The sequence below is a fragment of the Pleurodeles waltl genome, chromosome 5 (assembly GCF_031143425.1).
Source record: "Pleurodeles waltl isolate 20211129_DDA chromosome 5, aPleWal1.hap1.20221129, whole genome shotgun sequence".
In the NCBI taxonomy this organism is placed as follows: Eukaryota; Metazoa; Chordata; class Amphibia; order Caudata; family Salamandridae; genus Pleurodeles; species Pleurodeles waltl.
In genome coordinates, this window is record NC_090444.1 from 92,568,423 (window position 1) to 92,586,398 (window position 17,976).

Sequence of the window (17,976 nt, forward strand, 5' to 3'; positions counted from 1 at the left end):
AACGGCTCGTAAAACCTTATAGGGACCCTGCCATTTGGCCACCAGTTTTTGTTCAGACGTGGGACGCATAATTAGTACTCGATCTCCGGGTTGTAAAACCCTTAACTTACTTCCTCGGTCATAATACTGTTTTTGGTTTTGTTGAGCTCGTTCCATATTTACTCTGACTGTTTCCCATAAATCATGTAGTTGAGAACGTAAGTTGTGGGCATATTCTAATAAGGGTCTTCCCCCTTCCTCCTCCTCTTCTTCCCATGTTTCAATGGCCATGTCCAAAAGGGACCGTGGCTGTCTTCCGAACACGAGTTCAAAAGGGCTATGGCCTGTTGAGGTCTGTTCATGAGTTCGTATGGCGTATAATACTAATGGTAACTTCTGATCCCAGTCTCTCCCAGACTCCTCCACTACTTTCCTCAGTAGGGTTTTTATTGTTCGGTTGTACCTTTCCACCAGTCCATCCGTCTGTGGATGGTACACCGAAGTTCGAATGTGGGAAATACCTAATGTCTTACACACCTGCTTCATAAGTGTAGACATAAAAGGGGTTCCCTGATCAGTGAGTATTTCATGCGGAAATCCAACTCGAGAAAAGACATTTATCATAGCTTGGGCAACTGTTTTGGTTGTCATACTTTTTAGAGGAACGGCCTCGGGGTATCGAGTGGCATAATCAATCATAACTAAGATATACGTGTGACCATTAGTCGAGGGTACCACAGGACCAATCAGGTCCATTCCCACCCTACTAAAAGGGATGTCTATGATGGGTAGGGGCATTAGAGGTGCTTTCTTAAGTCTACCTGGTTCAATAAGTTGGCACCTGGGACATTGGGAACAATATTTGCGTATGTGGGCGAAAACTCCCGGCCAATAAAACTGCCGAAGGAGGTACTCTTCGTTTTTTTCCCTCCCATAATGACCCCCACCCGGTTGACAATGAGCCAAAGTGAGAACATGTTCTCTATAATGCTCGGGCACTAATAATTGGTGTTTATGGTCCCCTGTACGAGTGGTGGTTACCCTGTATAAAAGGTTTTTCTTAATTAAGAAGTAGGGACCCACCTCCTCGGTTTCTTCTGATTTAGCAGACTTCCAAGCTTGGGCAAGAGAAGGATCTTCTCTCTGTCGCTGGGGAAAACTGACAGGTACCTCATGTGTTTCGGCAACAAGACCTGGGTTTTGTCCTGATCCCTCTCTTCCCTGATGATTCGCTTTTTCTGCCCGCTTCTCTCTACGTGACAATTTCCTACGGGTTATGGGACCTTCAATATCGCTGTCAGAAAAGGGAGCTTCCCCCCACCAGTCCTGTGTCCATTTGGGTTTTCTGACGTGATCCAGGAGTTCTTGGAAATGTTCATAATCCGTCCCGATGATACATTCCTCGATCAGATCGGTCATTAGCCCCATAGGTAGGACATCCCGGTAATTTCTCCACTCCACTGTTAGATCATGTAAGGGGTATTGCTCTTTGTCCCCGTGACTACAGCAAATATTCACCCAACGCTCTACTTCCTTGTCTGCTATGTTTACAAGATCATTCCTCACTACGGATTGGCTACACCCGGAATCAATAAGAGCCCATACCGCTCGTCCATTGATGTTCAGGGTATGTTTATACTTCAGGTTACCTCGGCCTGTACACAGTACCCGTCGCCGGGTTACTCCGATCTCCATTGGCTCACTACTATCCTGTTTCCTTGGACACATGCGGGCGATGTGTCCCCATTCCCCACAGTTGTAACATTGGGGTCCAGTTACTGGTGGATGGTCGATTAGCCTGCGAGGAACGGGTTCGTCGGGGAGGGCTCTGGGAGTGCTTTTAGGGTTAGATAGCCCTGGTTTTATGCTGGGTCGGGTTGGTATACTCCGTACATCCACCAAGCGGTGATAGGCACATGCTAGATCGATTGCCATGTCCGTATTCACTTTTGGATGTTGACGAATCCAATGTTTTGTAGCCGTAGGCAAGGCATCTAGATATTGTTCTAGAACGATTGTTTAGATCACTTCTTCTCTACTACTCCCGGAAGGACCCAACCACTTCAAAGCCAAATCCTTTACACGATAGTAAAAGGTTCGGGGGTCTTCATTCGGTCCCCATTTGATTTTCCGGAATTTGACCCTATAATATTCAGTGTCATGTCCCACCCGTTCTAGGATACTAGTCTTTATTTCTTGGTATGACGTGGTTCCACCTGGATTTGCTGCTTGATATGCTGCTTGTAATATCCCTGTAAGTAGGGGCGCGATATACTGACCCCATCTATCATCAGGCCATTGAGCAGAGGAAGCTACCCTTTCAAAATTAGTGAAAAAGGCTTTGGGGTCTTCACCTTCTTGATACTTCTGTAACACAGAACTTGGGACATTGGGGTGAACCTTACTGACAGCAATAGTCTCAGTTAATTTCTTCATGGCCGTCTCGTGGACCAGTTGATTATTTGCAAGGATTGTTGCCTGGCTTTTCAAAGCCGACTGCAAGGCTTCCCTGTCCTCTTTTGCTTCTCGCTGGTGGGCCTCCCACACCAGCTGCAGGTGTCGCTGGCCTTCGGCCAGTTGTTTTATCATATCCTCCAACGAGGGGGTGTCGCTCATGATGTATACTGTTCGGTTGTCTGAGACGGGGTCCTAAACGAGATCCCACTTCTGACACCACTGTGACAGATCGAACAGTATAAAGGCAACGGAGAGGTATGGAATTGATTAGGTAGATGATTTATTCTAAGTAATTGGTAGAAATAACGTGTTATAACAGAGGTGGTTGGTCTCCCCGCACTTGTAGTCTTGTTCGTCTGCTTCCCCGGATTGGTGTTTTCTTCTAATTGTTCTTGTTGTCTTTTCAGGTGGTGTGCTGGCTTGCCCTCTCAGGTGGATCCAGGATGATACCGGAAACAGAAGGACAAAACGCTCGGGTAAGTATGGGGTCTTATAATAGGGTTTTTTCTCTCTCTCTAACATGTACTGGGGAAAAGGTAAAGACACAGGGAGGGGGTTGGTGTTCGTGAGGAGTTGGGGACATGAATATGAGCATAAACTAATATTGGTGAGGTAAAGGTGCCACACAAGTGCTGGTCGAGGTGCCCTTTTTAATCCTCCCTTTCCACCCCTCCTCTATACCCCCTCCCCAGTCCCTTTTTTAGTGGTGTCCTTTTTCTGTGTCCACAAGGACTGTACCTTGGTTAACCACGACCCTCCAGGGTCGTGGCTGGCATTGTAGCGATCCTCCTGCTGCTCTCTCCTTCCAGGGGCTTTCCGCTCGATCTCCTCGGGGTCTTCAGGCTTTCCCCGTTCTTCCGTCTTTGTTAGTTTTCCGCTTTGGTGCTCCTGCTCGCTGGTTGTTTCCTCCGGTCTCCTGCTCTCCGTTTCCCAGGCGGGGTCTCTCTCTGGTTGCGGCGCGTCCCCCTTTTCACTATTGCCGTGCCGGGAAACCATAACGGTTTCCCTGGCAACGGCATTCGTCCAGCCTCGCTCTCGTCGCGTTTCCCCAACAACGGGGAGACGCGGAAATGACGTATCGGCACCGTCCGATACGTCACTGGGAGCGCTCTGTGCCGGGAACGCCCGGTCACAGCACCATACTCACAGGATTGCCAATAACACATGAGATGCCAATAACATGAGATACCAATAACACATTAGATGACCACTAACTATGCCTGACCAAATACTCAGAGAAAGTAATGTATGATTGTATGTGTAAATCCAGAAGTAGAGAAAATGTTAAGTACATTTCAGTGGAAATGCTAGGCTGTAGATATAGGCATGCATGTGTGCACAAGTAAAGGGTTCCATTTCCCAGGGAATCTACAATAATACCACAATTATATTTATTAGCAAACAGGTCAGAATATTATGAGATAAGTAGAACTCATATCACAGTTCAATCCTTCTTTGTTATCATCATCAATAATCATTCTCTAATTACAGACACAAAAAAATTATTAAACTTCATAGTCCATAATTTTTATTTATATGTATGTTCCAATATTTCAACATTACAGATGCTCACTCAGGTGGTACGGTAGAAAAGATTTTATTTAAAATATTTTGTGTTTTGTCCGGCTGCGCAGTCTTGATCACATGACTTCTGCACTTTACCCCTTGTGACATAATGCTTAATAAACATAAAAACTGGACAAAAAAACTGTGTTTAAGAGGCCGCCATGACAGAATGGTAAATAATTCCTACAATAATTCATGTTATCCCATTGGTCTGCAGAAAATAGTCATTCTCACAGATACTTTTATAATTCATTTGTGAATCTTTTGACAGAAATAAAAAGCACTTTTGCAGATTGAACTCGAACCCTACCAACACCATATATAAGTATATAAATATTTATCTCCCCATTTTTAAACGTGTAGCCGTCAACCTCCAGATATAGAATGTAAATGTTATCACAATAATAAGAATAGGCCTATTTTAAACAGCATTCAACCTATAAAATCAATCACCTTGTTTTGAATTGATTCTAAAAATGTGTTTCCTCAATCAAGCCCAAGTGGGCCAGTCATGCACCATGCTATACAAATACATTTCTATACTGTACAAATTGAGATTTTCCTAGCCTTGGTGTCAGAAAGGCTAGATTTTATTAAAGACAAGGAGGTGAGTATTATGCTTTTCTTTTCATCCTTTATTTTAAACAGCAGCCAAGAACTACAAATCCCAGAATCCCTGGGAAAAGAACTACAAACTGCGTCATAATGGAGCCATCCAATCACACAACGAGCCCCATAATAACTATCTTGACTGAGAGCACCAAGCCCTCTTTTCTTGTGAATATCAGTCAATGGAAGAATCCGAGAAAAACCATAATAAACCATAAAGAGTCAAAAATGCAGAAAGGAAGTCTATGCAGAAAGCCTTGAGGAAAGGGTAATTTCCTGTAGAAGTGGATGCTTGAAGTGGAGGTCCAGAACGAGGAGTTGATGGAAGCTGGTCAGCCGGAAGCGTTGTTGGTTGCAGTTGAGGCAACTGGAACAAAAGAACAGGGAGGGTTAGAAGAGGAGGGATAATACTCACCTCCTTGTCTTTAATAAAATCTAGCCTTTCTGACACCAAGGCTAGGAAAATCTCAATTTTATTACAAGACAGGAGACTCGTATTATGCTTGTTCAAAGCAATGAAATAACAGTTTGCAAAGGATGATCAACAGGTTTACAATAGAAAGTTCTAAACGTACTAACGTTAGACCAATCTGCAGATCTAAGGATATCATGCAAACTAGCCCCGGACCAAAAGGCCCGAGAAACCGTAGCTCCTCTAATGGAATGGGCACCATAAATATCGGTAGGGACACCAGCCAAATCCATCAGCCACTTAACCCAACGAGCTAAAGTGGGAGATGAGACAGGTTTGTGGGGCTTCTGATAGGAAATCAGCAACTGAGATGAGGAAGCAACCCTGAGATCTGCAGTTCGTGAAACATAAGTTTTCAAGCAATTAGCAACACACAGTTTGGGTTGAGAGGGAAAAAAGGGATAAAGGACAGAAGACAAATTAGTCTTAGTACGTCTAGTTACATTTAAACCCATGGCGAAGGCGGAAAAATGAAAGGAGGACACATCCAGAGCCTTTACATCTGAAACCCGTTTGATGGAGACAAGACAGAGGAGCATAGTGAGCTTAGCAGACAAATATTTCAACGATAGGTCCGGATTACCAAGAAACCAGGAGACGAAGGACAGAGTTCACATCCCACATAGAATTATATTTAGGGGCTGGAGGTTTGGAAAAACGTATTCCTTTTAGCAGACGACAAACTAAAGGGTGTTCCATCCACCCTGACGTGTTCTGAAGAGATCGCGGATCTATAGGTATTGACGGTATGGTACGCTTTTCCTTGAGAGGCTAAGGAAGCTAGAAAATTTACAATTAAGGTAACGTCAGCTGAAACGGGATTGGAATCCCTGTCCACACACCAGCTACACCATACTGACCAGGCTGAACGGTAGACCTTTGAAGTACCCGGAGCCCAGGATTGTTGGATGAATTGGACAGCCTGTTCGGAAATTCCCGGGGTTCTCCAGGAAGCCCCGAAATTCTTCAAGCTATGAGAAATAGGGAACCTTGTAATATGAGGTTGTGAAGAAGTCCCTGGGGATTCAAAAGAAGATCTGAAAAAGGAGGGATCAGGACTGGAATATCTGACGAGAGTTCTAAGAGTCGGAAACCAGGGTTGAGACTGCCAGAATGGAGTGACTAGAACTAGGAGGAACGCTGTCGGCGGACCTGTGCCAGGACCCGATCAATAAAGAGGAAGGGGGGAAGGCATACAGAAGGGAAGGAGGCGACGTTTGGAGAAAAGCGCTGGAAGCCAAGGCTAAAGGATCTGGTCTCCAACTGAAGAAGTTGGGAGTTGAGTCTTGAGGCAAAGAGGTCTATGGACATTGTACCGAAGATAGAAAAAAAGACGCTTGAATATGGAAGGATGAAGCTGCGAATCGCTTGAGTCTTGGGAGTGTCTTGAGAATCAATCGGCCACTACATTTAGATTGCCTGGGAGATATTCCGCTCTGACCGAAATATTTTTGTGAAGACAAAACTCCCAAAGACTCTTGGCCAAGAGAGCCAAGGGTTCGGATTGCGTCCCGCCCAGACGGTTGATGTAAGTTACGGCAGATAAATTGTCCACTCGAGTGTGGACCACATCTTGGACCCCAGCCTGTCAGACTTGCATCTGATTCTAAGACAAGATCTGGGGCGGCAGAGAAAATTGTTCTCCCGTTCCAGACGTCTAAATGACTCATCCACCATGTGAGTTCTTCCCTGGACTCTGCGTTGAGGACAACCTGATCCGAATATGACAGACCTTGTTGAAGATGACGGATCTTGAGCCACTGGAGGGCTCTGTAATGAAGAGGACCTGGAAAATGGCCTGGATGGAAGAAGAAAGGAGGCCTACGAGGCGAGCCAGTGCTCTGAGGGAAGAACAAGTGAGAGACAAGGCATGACAAATTTCTTTCTTTATTAAAGAAACTTTGCCTTGAGGAAGTTGGAGAATCAACTCGGTAGTGTGGACGAGGAACCCCAGAAACTCGAGAGTTTGTGAAGGAACTAGAGCTGACTTTTGGAGATTTATAAGGAAACCCAGCCGAGAAAGGAGGTCTTGACAAAATTTTAGATGAGCTACCAGGGAAGACTTGTCCTGAGCCATAATTAGGAAGTCGTCGAGATAGACGATAAGTCTTATCCCCTGAGCCCTGAGGAAGGCTACCACGGGTTTGAGTATCTTAGTGAAACACCAAGGGGCAGAAGAAAGACCAAAGGGAAGAGTTTTAAAACGAATGAAGGTATTTTTCCACTGGAACTGAAGGAATTTTCTGAAAGAAGGATGTATCGGTACTGAGAGATAGGCGTCCTGAAGATCTATGCGAACTAACCAGTCGTTGTGAAGGAGGATATCCCTGAGATGGAGAATAGTTTCCATCTTGAAGTGGTGATAAACTACGAAGTTGTTGAACTCCTTTAAGTTTATGACAGGGCGATGTTTTTTGTTCTTCTTTTGAACAAGAAAGATATTGCTGAGAAACCCGGAAGTGTCGAACACCACTTCTTCAATAGCCTGCTTCGATAGTAAAGCCTGTATCTTGTCCTGAATGAGTCGAGACTGATTGTGAGAAAAAAGGAGAGGACGAGGAAGGAAGGGCTGACAAGGGGTCTGATAAAGATCTATGCAATAGCCTTGGACGGTCTGAATTACCCAAGGTTCGGAAGTTATTGACAACCAAACGTTTAAACACAAAGCTAGTCTGCCTCCTACTGGAGGAAGGCCAGAACTGAAAGTTCTTACCTGCAAGGTGTTCTCCTTTGGCTCTGTAATCCCTGTTACGGTCGCCGCGGAACCTGCGGGGGTAGAATTGGGGTTTGTATCCTTGGTATACGTCGAGCTGGTTGGCCTGGGAATAGGAGCCTCTGTTGAGGGATTGACCTCTTGTTGAGAAGCGGCCGGCAAAACGGCTCCTTCCTTTGCCGGCCCTTCCAAAAACACGATTGGAAAAAATTATTTTCATCGAAGAATGGACTTTATCAAGGGAATTGAAAGTAGAGACGTACTTGCTCATCTCTTTGATAAAAGAGTCCCCAAAGAGAAGACCGTCAGCGTTAAGGCCTTCCTCTTTGGAAGCAAGAGAGCTGAATTTAGGATCAATCCTGAGGAGTAGGCTTTTGCGGCGTTCCTGTGAAATGTAGGAGTTGGCATTGCCCAACATATAAATCACCCGTTGAGCCCAGTAGGAAAGGGTATCCAGATCCACTTGTGAGCCTTCAATCTTGGCTTCTTCAGCAAGGTCAAAGATCCTGGTGACGGGACCCACCAAGTCTAGAAGCCTGTCCTGACAATTTGACCAGGCCCGGTCAACTCCTTTCTTGGGGTCTTTCCCAAATTTAGTAAAGAAGAGAAGCATATTGGGATCAATGGCGGGGGTATCTGTAACCTTACAAGGGAGGGAGGGTCTGGGACATTCAGATTTTACTTTATTTCTGGATAACTTATCCAGGGGATGGCGGAGATAGAAAGAAACATAATCCGAAACATGGTCAGAGGGAAACCATTCTGAGGAATTGGGATGATGGATAGAAGTAGGCTCAAACAAGGAGTCGCCATCAGGGTCAACTAGGTCTTCGGGCACTAAGTGAGGGGAATACTCATGAGGAGAAATTTTTCGCCTTTTCTCCGGAGGCCCATCATCAAAATCATCATTTAATGTGTCATGTAAGACATCGTCCCGATCACTGTCCGTGTCCCATAAATGTAGGATATTAAGGGGGGGAGGAAGGGAGCCCCGAAGAATTCGCCCCTCGGGTTGGAGGCCCAAATTTATTGGAAACGCCTTTTGAAATCTCATGAGAATGAGACACACGTTTCTTACCTCTCAAAAGATGATTCGCCTTAGGTGCATGCAGCATTTATGAAATAGAGGCTTCCAAATTTTTGGAAATGTCCAACATAGATACTGAAACCGCGTGTTGGACTGAATCCTTAATAAAGGATTTCAAATTATCCTTAATGGATTGGGTTTGGTCTTCCTCAGACATAATGGGGTGAAAAGGAAAAAGTTTGGGGAGGAAAAATGGTTAAAAAACTATAAAATGGTGAAAAACAGGCTGAAATCCTGTTAACTACAAGGAAATCGGTAAATAAGGGGTTAAAAAACTGGAAAGGCTGGCTGGGGGTGTGAGAGGGGCGTGCCACTAACCTGGGAGCTTAGGAAATACCAGCTGAGTAAACCGAAGATAAACACGCTTGGAATTCAGCCAAGCGTGTAAGGCCAAAGCAGTTCCAGGAATAAACACGCTCGTTAAGAAGGAGTCGAGCGTGAGGCAGGAAAGGAAGAACCCGCTGTGAAGCCCAGCGGACTAAATTGATTAAATAAAGACTCTCGTTCAGAAGCACTCGAACGTGAAAGATGAGGCCAGAAAGCAATGTAAACACAAGGTGCTATCCACTAAACCAAACGCTGTCACTGAAGCGTGAAGGAGCCGAGGAATGGTGCGGCTGAGGCGTGGCTGTTAGAACATTGAGTAGAGCGTTCTGACAGCTGGCCTGAAAGCGCGAACAGCAACAAAAAATGAATAAACAAAGTAAGCAAATACAAATATTAATATAAACAAAGTATATGTGAATAACATGTTAAGAAAACAGTACTATTTAAATAGAAAAACAAATGCGAGCAGGGTACTTATCTTGACTGCGAGCAGCAAGAAAAGAGGGCTTGGTGCTCTCAGACAAGATAGTTATTATGGGGCTCGTTCTGTGATTGGATGGCCCAATTATGACGCATTTTGTAGTTCTTTTCCCAGGGATTCTCAGATTTGTAGTTCTTGGCTGCTGTTTAAAATAAGCATGAAAAGAAAAGCATAATACGAGCCCCCTGTCTTGTAATAAAATTTATAAGTGAATCTGTTATCTATATGCCCATATTAATCACAGTTCCAATACTTCTCCTCAGAATACTGATTCTCGGGGAAACATTGTTCCATTCAAAATTATACTCACGATCCATGTCCTACGAGGCAGATCTTATAACATTATGTTTGTATAGGTTTACATGCTAAACATGAATTGGCCTAATCTGTCAATATATACTCTCCTTTGAAAGCTCTTCCTTGACATACTAAAGTGTTCTATAGATTGTCTCTTTACCAAGTTACCAAATACTGTAATAACCTCATTGGTGACATTCCCATCCGCTCTAATTCCCCAGTACAGACTAATAATATTCCCAAACTAACCAAAACAAGCATCAAAATGTTTATCTGATGAAAAGTGTTGATTGCTACCACAGGAAAACAGGGGAGGGATACAAAACGCCCCTCTCTTCATCCTGTAAATTATGAAAGAAAGAGAAAAAAGAGCTAAAGGAAGAAAAAGAAAAAAAGAAGAGAGAAAAAAGAGACATTATAATCGAAGGCTATCATTATGATTCTACTCTGCATATGTCACGGTCTGCACTTCGCTTACCACCGTTGGCTGAAGAACTTGAAGAAGCACCCGGTCTTCTACTGGTTCTGGACTGACCAAGATAGGGGCGACCCTTTCTAGTAGCAATGATGCTACTTGACTGGGAAGGCCAAAGCAGACTGTACCCTCCAGAAGGAGTCCCAGCGAAAAAAAACAAAAATGTGGGAAAAAAACCTCTACTCAGGAACGCCTGAAAAAGAGGAAAAAATAAATAAGGAAAAAAGGAAAAAATTGAATAATCTCTTGCAAAGAGCAACAGGAACTGCAGAAAACACAGAGAAACAGGAGCGAGGATCACCACCAAGCGGAAGTGTGTGCAACACAAGGAAGACAAGAACTGAAGGGCTTATATATGAAGAAACAGGAAGTGACAAACAGGAAGAAAGAGCGCCACCATCTTGGATTGGGAAAGGCTGAATAGAAAATAATAGAAAAAAACTACCAGTAGAAAAGGAAAAAGAAAAAGGCATGCTGGGAAAAAGAACACCAGGAGGAAAGACAACATGGACACCAGAACAAGGAAGGAAATGAAGTTGGAAGAAAAGAAGAAGAAAAAAGGAGAAAAGAAGAGGATATTCCCCAGAGGTAAATAAAGGTATATATCTGGGAGGCAGGCTGGGGCAGCAGCGCGACCTAAAGCACAAAATGTGCTTTCCGGGACGCGCCGCAAAAATAGGAACAAAAAAACGTGGGCTGCAGCGAAAAAGGGATGCCACGGTAGAGCGCGGTGTCACAGCATAACATTTTACTCCAACAGACAGATATAATGGATCTCAATTTACTCCTAGTGTTGCATATATTGGAAACTACATGAAAGAAACTGTGATTTTCTGGTTCTTATTTCCTACCACTTTATACTCACTTATATTAGAGCTGTTCTTGCATGCCTTACAACATCTGCAGCGGAAGACGACCTTTAGGTCATGTTCTCTTATGCCCTTAGTCAATGTAAGGTCAATGTGAACCAAAGAGTCTCTAACTGTTCTGGCTTTCCTAAATGTGATTCTAGGTCTTTCACCCACCTCATTACCGATAATGGGATCACTTCTAAGAATCCCCAATGTTTTGTCAGTGTCTGCCTGACCTCTCGCGAGTTCCCATTGAATGTCAAAATAACTCTTTTAGTAGTGTCCGGTGCCAGTATTCTCAAAGAGAATAGTTTCCCTACTTCTAAGCAAAACCCATCTCACCGCTTTGTTGAGAACCCACATAGGGTCATCTCTTTCTTTAAATCTTGTTAGTATATTCTTTTGCTCCTCCTTGAAGGTGGTATCAGTGCTACAATTCCTTTTAGCCCTAAGGAGTTCCCCATACGGGATACTCCACTTTAGGCTCTCTGGATGGCCACTGCAGGCGTGTAGAATGCTGTTACCAGCTGCAGGTTTTCTAAAGAGACGGGTATGGATCTTATCAGCTCTTACCTCAACTAAGACATCTAGGTATTCAATCTGAGTTTTGCTCAAAGTATGTGTAAACATTAGATTCCAAATATTTGTATTCAAACAGGCAACAAACTCACTTGCACTTTCTTCTGTATCATTCCAAATGATGAACAAATCATTGATGTACCTGAGCCACAGGACTACTTGTTCCAAAAATTTAGTCAGGGTTACATTGGTGAATACCTGCTCCTCCCACCAGCCCAGGAAAAGGTTTGGGGGGCAAAACAAGTGCCCATCACAGTCCCTCATATCTGTCGATACAGGTCTCCATTGAACAGGAAGATGTTATTCACCAAACAATGCCTAATCATTTCACTTATCATAGTAGAATGATCTATTAGTCTAATAGGCCTCACTCTCAAAAAATGTTCACAGGCTGCTATTCCTAGCTCATGATTAATATTAATATATAAAGAGCTGACATCCAGCACCATGAGACAGAAATTTGATTCCCATGGGACACCATTTATCTTTCTCAAAAAATCTTTGGTATCTCTCACATATGAGGGTAAACTCTGTACATAGTCTCTTAGAGTCTCATCAGCATACTTGGAAACATTCTCCATGGCATTGTCTCTAGACGATACTATGGGTCTTCCTAGTGGATTCACAGGGTCCTTATGTATCTTAGGAAGCAGGTATAGGACTGGTATCTTTTATATATCTTTGATAGTCTTTTTTTTTAAAAAAATGCTTGTCCCAAGCACGTTTACCTTTGTCCTTCCATGTGGTCAATTTATCCAGAAGAGAGACAATGCTTTCAACATATCATGATCTGTTGGCTTTTTCATAAAACATGTTATCATTCAACCGTCTTAGTGCCTCTTTGATATATGTCTCATCTATAGACTTTAGCTGTTCTGAAGTCAAATTGTTCTTGTATTGTTTGTAGCATCTCCTTCTTATTCTTTTAAAATCCTGGTGAATACCTGCTCCTCCCACCAGCCCAGGAAAAGATTTGGGGGGCAAAACAAGAATAGAATACCAGCACCGGACACTACTAAGATAGTTATTTTGACATTCAATGGGAACTCGAGAGAGAGGTCAGGCAGACACTGACAAAACATTGGGGAATTCTTAGAAGTGATCCCAAACGGTTTACCCACCTGGTCCAGATGGCAACATACAGTATGTTGTTTATCATCAGACCACGACAAATGCTCTGGAGGACGTGGCAAGGCTCAAGGATCAGCACCTTGCCGATCGCATTCCTGAAACAACTAAAAAGATTCAACCATGTTGTCATTGTAGAGTCTGCTCGTCATGGGAATGTACAGACAGCACACGCATAGGTACACCTGTGCCTGTGTATGGCGTCATTTCCATACTCTCTCACAGTATTGCCAGTAACACATGAGATACCAATAACATATGAGATGACCACTAACTATGAGTCATTAAATACTCAGAGAAAGTAATGCACAATTGTATGTGTGAATCAAGAAGTAGAGTAAATTGTAAGTACATTTCAGGGGGAATGCAAGGCTGTAGATATAGGCAAGCATGAGCGCACAAATAAAGGACTCCATTTCACAGGGTGTCTAAGTTTTTGAGGCTTACCTCAAGACTGCCATATCATACATGTGAGTGATTGGCTATCTGTGTGCGAGGCATTTCAGTGACGCGAATGGCAGTGTGTGACTGGCAGTAGGAACATCACAATGTTGTTCATCCCATCTCAAATATGATCTTACAGGCAACCATAAGTGCCGCTTTACTGACCCCTTCCTTAAGACGCTCCTACCGATGTATCTAGGTAGCACTTCTAAAAGAGATCCATTCAGACAGTAGAATACAAGTAGTCTGTCTTATTATTTTATCCATACTCCCATTCCCTACGGCATGCTCATAGGTGAACAGTGTCTTCTGTTCTCTGTGCAGAACAGTGTCTTCTGTTCTCCATATGTAAAGTGAGTGGTTGGACTGTCTTCCACCCATTGTTACCTCGGGGTCAAAACAGATCAGGTTAGTGCTTGTTTAGGTGGGCAGGCTTCTAACACTGCTCTAAGCAAGGAAATAGAGTTGTGTTTAATGTCTCCCAGTGCCCATCTCAGCCAGCAGTGTGTTTTCCTACTTGCTTTATGTTGTATCAAACAAAATTGAGGTATTGGGAAATTAACTGAGGTTGAGCTGCTGTATGGTAGAACTTTCAATGGCTGTGCATGGATACCTACCTTCCATGGGCCACAACTTCACTAGGGAAGCAGCCATGATATTGTTTTTCCTCTACTTGAGGTAATCATGGACTTGCTTATGGCTTGCTTGACACCTTTAGGCAATGTCAGAACATGGTAGGTGTTCTGTTCACTGACTGACAAATGTATTATAGTCCCCACACTGCACTTAATGGTAGACAGAACATTTGATATGTTGTCACAGAACACGCTGTGTGGAAAAAAGTATGTCTTTACTAGATTTTGAAGTGCTTTTTAGGAAACGTATGTATACAACACAAGACCTCCCTGATTGCCCACAAGAACCAGAGTAAGGGTAACAGGTCAAACAAATGTCCCATGGGACTCATTCACCAACAAATGCCCTTGCTTTTAAAGTGAGCAGACTCAATTTGTAACTTGTACCATAATCAGGGTTATTGAAAAAGGATACAGGACACAGTTTCTTTCATGATGATGAATTTCATATTTTTAGTATCAAGACAATGGGCCTAAGTTTAGACCAAAAGGGTAAGTTTATGATTTTCAGGTATTCACATAGGTACGAGTAGTAACTTTCCATCCACACTCGGGGTGGATCATCTGCACTCGGGCCGATCATCCGCACTCGGGCCGGATCATTCACTGTTGAACCACATCATTCGCACTAGGGCGAAAATGCATGCTGACACACCTGTGTAAGGGCCTACCTCCCCCTACCCAGCTGAAAGTCCTTAGCACTCACCCAATCCTAGCCTTGCTGCACATATAAAAGCAAAGCTGCCACATACAAACCCTTTCGGTCCTTTCAACATGTCACTGAATGTGTTAGTTGATTTGCCTCTTGCAATGCAACAGGATGATTTGAGGAGAAAGAGGAGGAGAGTAGAGAGGATCTTCAGACAGAGGATAAACCTCTTTGGGTTGTCCAGCCAAGATCATGGCCGGATACCATTTTCCCCTTGATACCATTTGGAAATGGTTTGTGAGTGGGAGCAGGATCTTGACTCTGTGACCGGCCGTTCCCACACCATCCTAGCCTATCTCAAGATCTTAGCAGCTTGCCATGTCTTTGCTACGGGGTCATTCTAGAGTGTCTCTGGTGACCCTGTGTCAACATCAGGACAGTGCGCACTCTACGGGCGTCAAAAATGCAAAAAAAACAGTCTTTATGCAAAGGCACAATTCATGCATTATGTTTATATGCAGTTTGTTAACATTTTGCATTGCAGAGTTTAACCTTGAAAACCACTATTAATGATGTTTGCAATAACTGTTTATTTGCAATGTATTGCTGCAGGCTTACCGAGTGTGTCAGGGTGTGGTCCCTTTCTAGGACCTTCTAGAAGCTTTCCCTGCCATATGACTGGGTGTGGTTTGTGGGCTGGGTTTGACTCTATATAAGGGAGCCAGCCCAGTTCCACCTGCTCACTATTCAGAGGTCCCGGTGCAGAGCAGCAGCAACTCCCTGAGCTCCATTCCCAGAGGCCTACAATGATATTTCCAGGCCTGCCCTCATTATATTGACAATCCTTCAGCAGGGCGGTAAGGCAGAGGTCGTGCTGGGCCCCCAACCCCCATTTTCAAAGACATTTGAGTTTTTGGGCCTAGTTGTGAAACTCCTTATGTGCGTGATTGTGTTTTCATGACATTTGCATATTCTTGTTTGAATCGGCAAGGTGCGCGATTCATTCCATGGCATTTAATCTTGATATTCAGATCGGCAACAGTGTGTGCGATCATTTCATGATCTTTGCATTGTGTATTTCGAATCGGCAAGGTGCGCGATTCATTCCCTGGCATTTATTTTATATATTTAGATCGGCAACAGTGTGCGCGATCATTTCATGATATTTGCATTGTGTAGTTCGAATCGGCAAGGTGCGCGATTCATTTCCTGGCATTTAACCTTGATATTCAGATCGGCAACAGTGTGCGCGATCATTTCATGATATTTGCATTGTGTATTTTGAATCGGCAAGGTGCGCGATTCATTTCCTGGCATTTAACCTAGACATTCAGATCAGCAATAATGTGCGCAATCATTTCATGACATTAGCATTGTGAAACATCGAATCGGCAGCAAGGTGAGCGATTATTTTCTGGCAGTAAACTTTGACTTTCAGATCAGCTGCGCGCGCGCTCTTTTCATGGCACTGAATACTTTGGTGTGCAGTGTTTGTTGAGGTGCACACATTTATCCTGAGCTTTTGGTTTTCTCGAAACGCTTAATTAGTGTGGCATTCTTTGTACTCCTAGTACATTTCCTGTTGTTTTTTCATGGAATGTTCAGATAGCCTTTGTCCTCATGTGAAAAATGCAATGTTTATTCTGAAACTATTTTGAAGAAGGTTCTTGTATTCTAGACAGTACATGATATTTCCTGAAAAGCTCGTATGAAACATTGTACTAAACCATTCTTGATTTTTCCAGGTAACTAGATTTCTTGAGGCCTAGTTATAGTCATGTTCTAGGTTATCCATGATTACAGTATAAGAATTCTTAGAACCATAGTCTATTGAAAGTCAATGTGATTATATCTTGACATTGTGTTGTTTAACCTCTTGCTTCCTACAGGTCTCCTTCCCAGCTGTTCCCTACCTAATCCCCTTTTCTCCCACTTGGACTCTCTCAGGCTCTGTAGTATATCTATTGGACTTTTGGAGCTGTGTCGTGGTGGACATGTTGGGAACGAGCGCAGGCCCTGAGGATTTGGTCTCCCTGACAGAATATCCTCCCGGTTTGCGTTTGTTCTCAGCATGGCCACATTGGAAGAGCTAGTTAAAGTTATCACGAAGCTCCAAACATCTAAAGACATAGCAGCTAGCTTAGCTGAGAGAGTGAGTCAGGAAAGAGTTGCAGGAAAGGGAAAGAAGGAGCAAAGTCCTTTGGGTGCGGCTTGGCCTGGTCTTCCTCCTCAAGCTTCAGGAGGTAATCCTCCAACGAACATTTCCCTCAATATTCCCTCAGCTATTCCCCTGGCTCCTCCAGAACGTTTTTCAGGCGATCCCCTGAAAGCGCAATCTTTTTTTGTTCAAGTGGAATTACATTTTACCTGTTGACCAAACACTTTCCCCGATGCCCAATCCAGGGCTGCCTTCTTGTTACCTTACCTGACTGGGGACGCGGCCACCTGGGGACTCCCTCTTGTGCATAAAGACAGTCCCCTGCTTTACAATTGGAGAAATTTTGTCAGTGAGTTTGAACGAGTGTTTGATCGAAGAACAGTGACCTTGTCGGCAGATCAAGAACTGTTAAACTTGTGACAAGGTAACCAAGACTTAGGGGGTCATTACAACATTGGCGGTAAAAGGAGCTTACCGCCGTGCAGAAGACCGCCAATACACCCTTGCGCGGCGGTAGTCCGCCACAGCTATTATGGCAGACATCTTGGAATCCGCCAAAATTCAGACACCCACACAACACCGCCACACCAAAGGTCAGTGATAAACTGGCGGAAACAAATCCTCCACCTCCACGCCAACAGAAACACGCCCATGCTATTACGACCCACGAATCCACGCGGCGGTCTTTTAACCGTGGTATTCCATTGGCGGTACACACCGCCGCGCTCAAAATACACACACATCTCCAAAACACCGCCACATTGGACAATTCCAAATAAACACACCTGACACACATACAAACACCACTCCCACACACCCAACTCTATATAAAACACACACCCACATCACCCACAAACCCCTACGACCAAAAATCTATCACGAACGAAGGCCAGAGAGATAGCACAGAATAGACAACCCCATCACACAGAGGCACACGACACCATCACCCACACAACATCCACGCACAAAACACCACACACCACTACACTCACACACTCATCACCACATACACCACCCCACACATCACACACACCACCCCATGGCACACCAAAGACACCCCCGCTTCTCT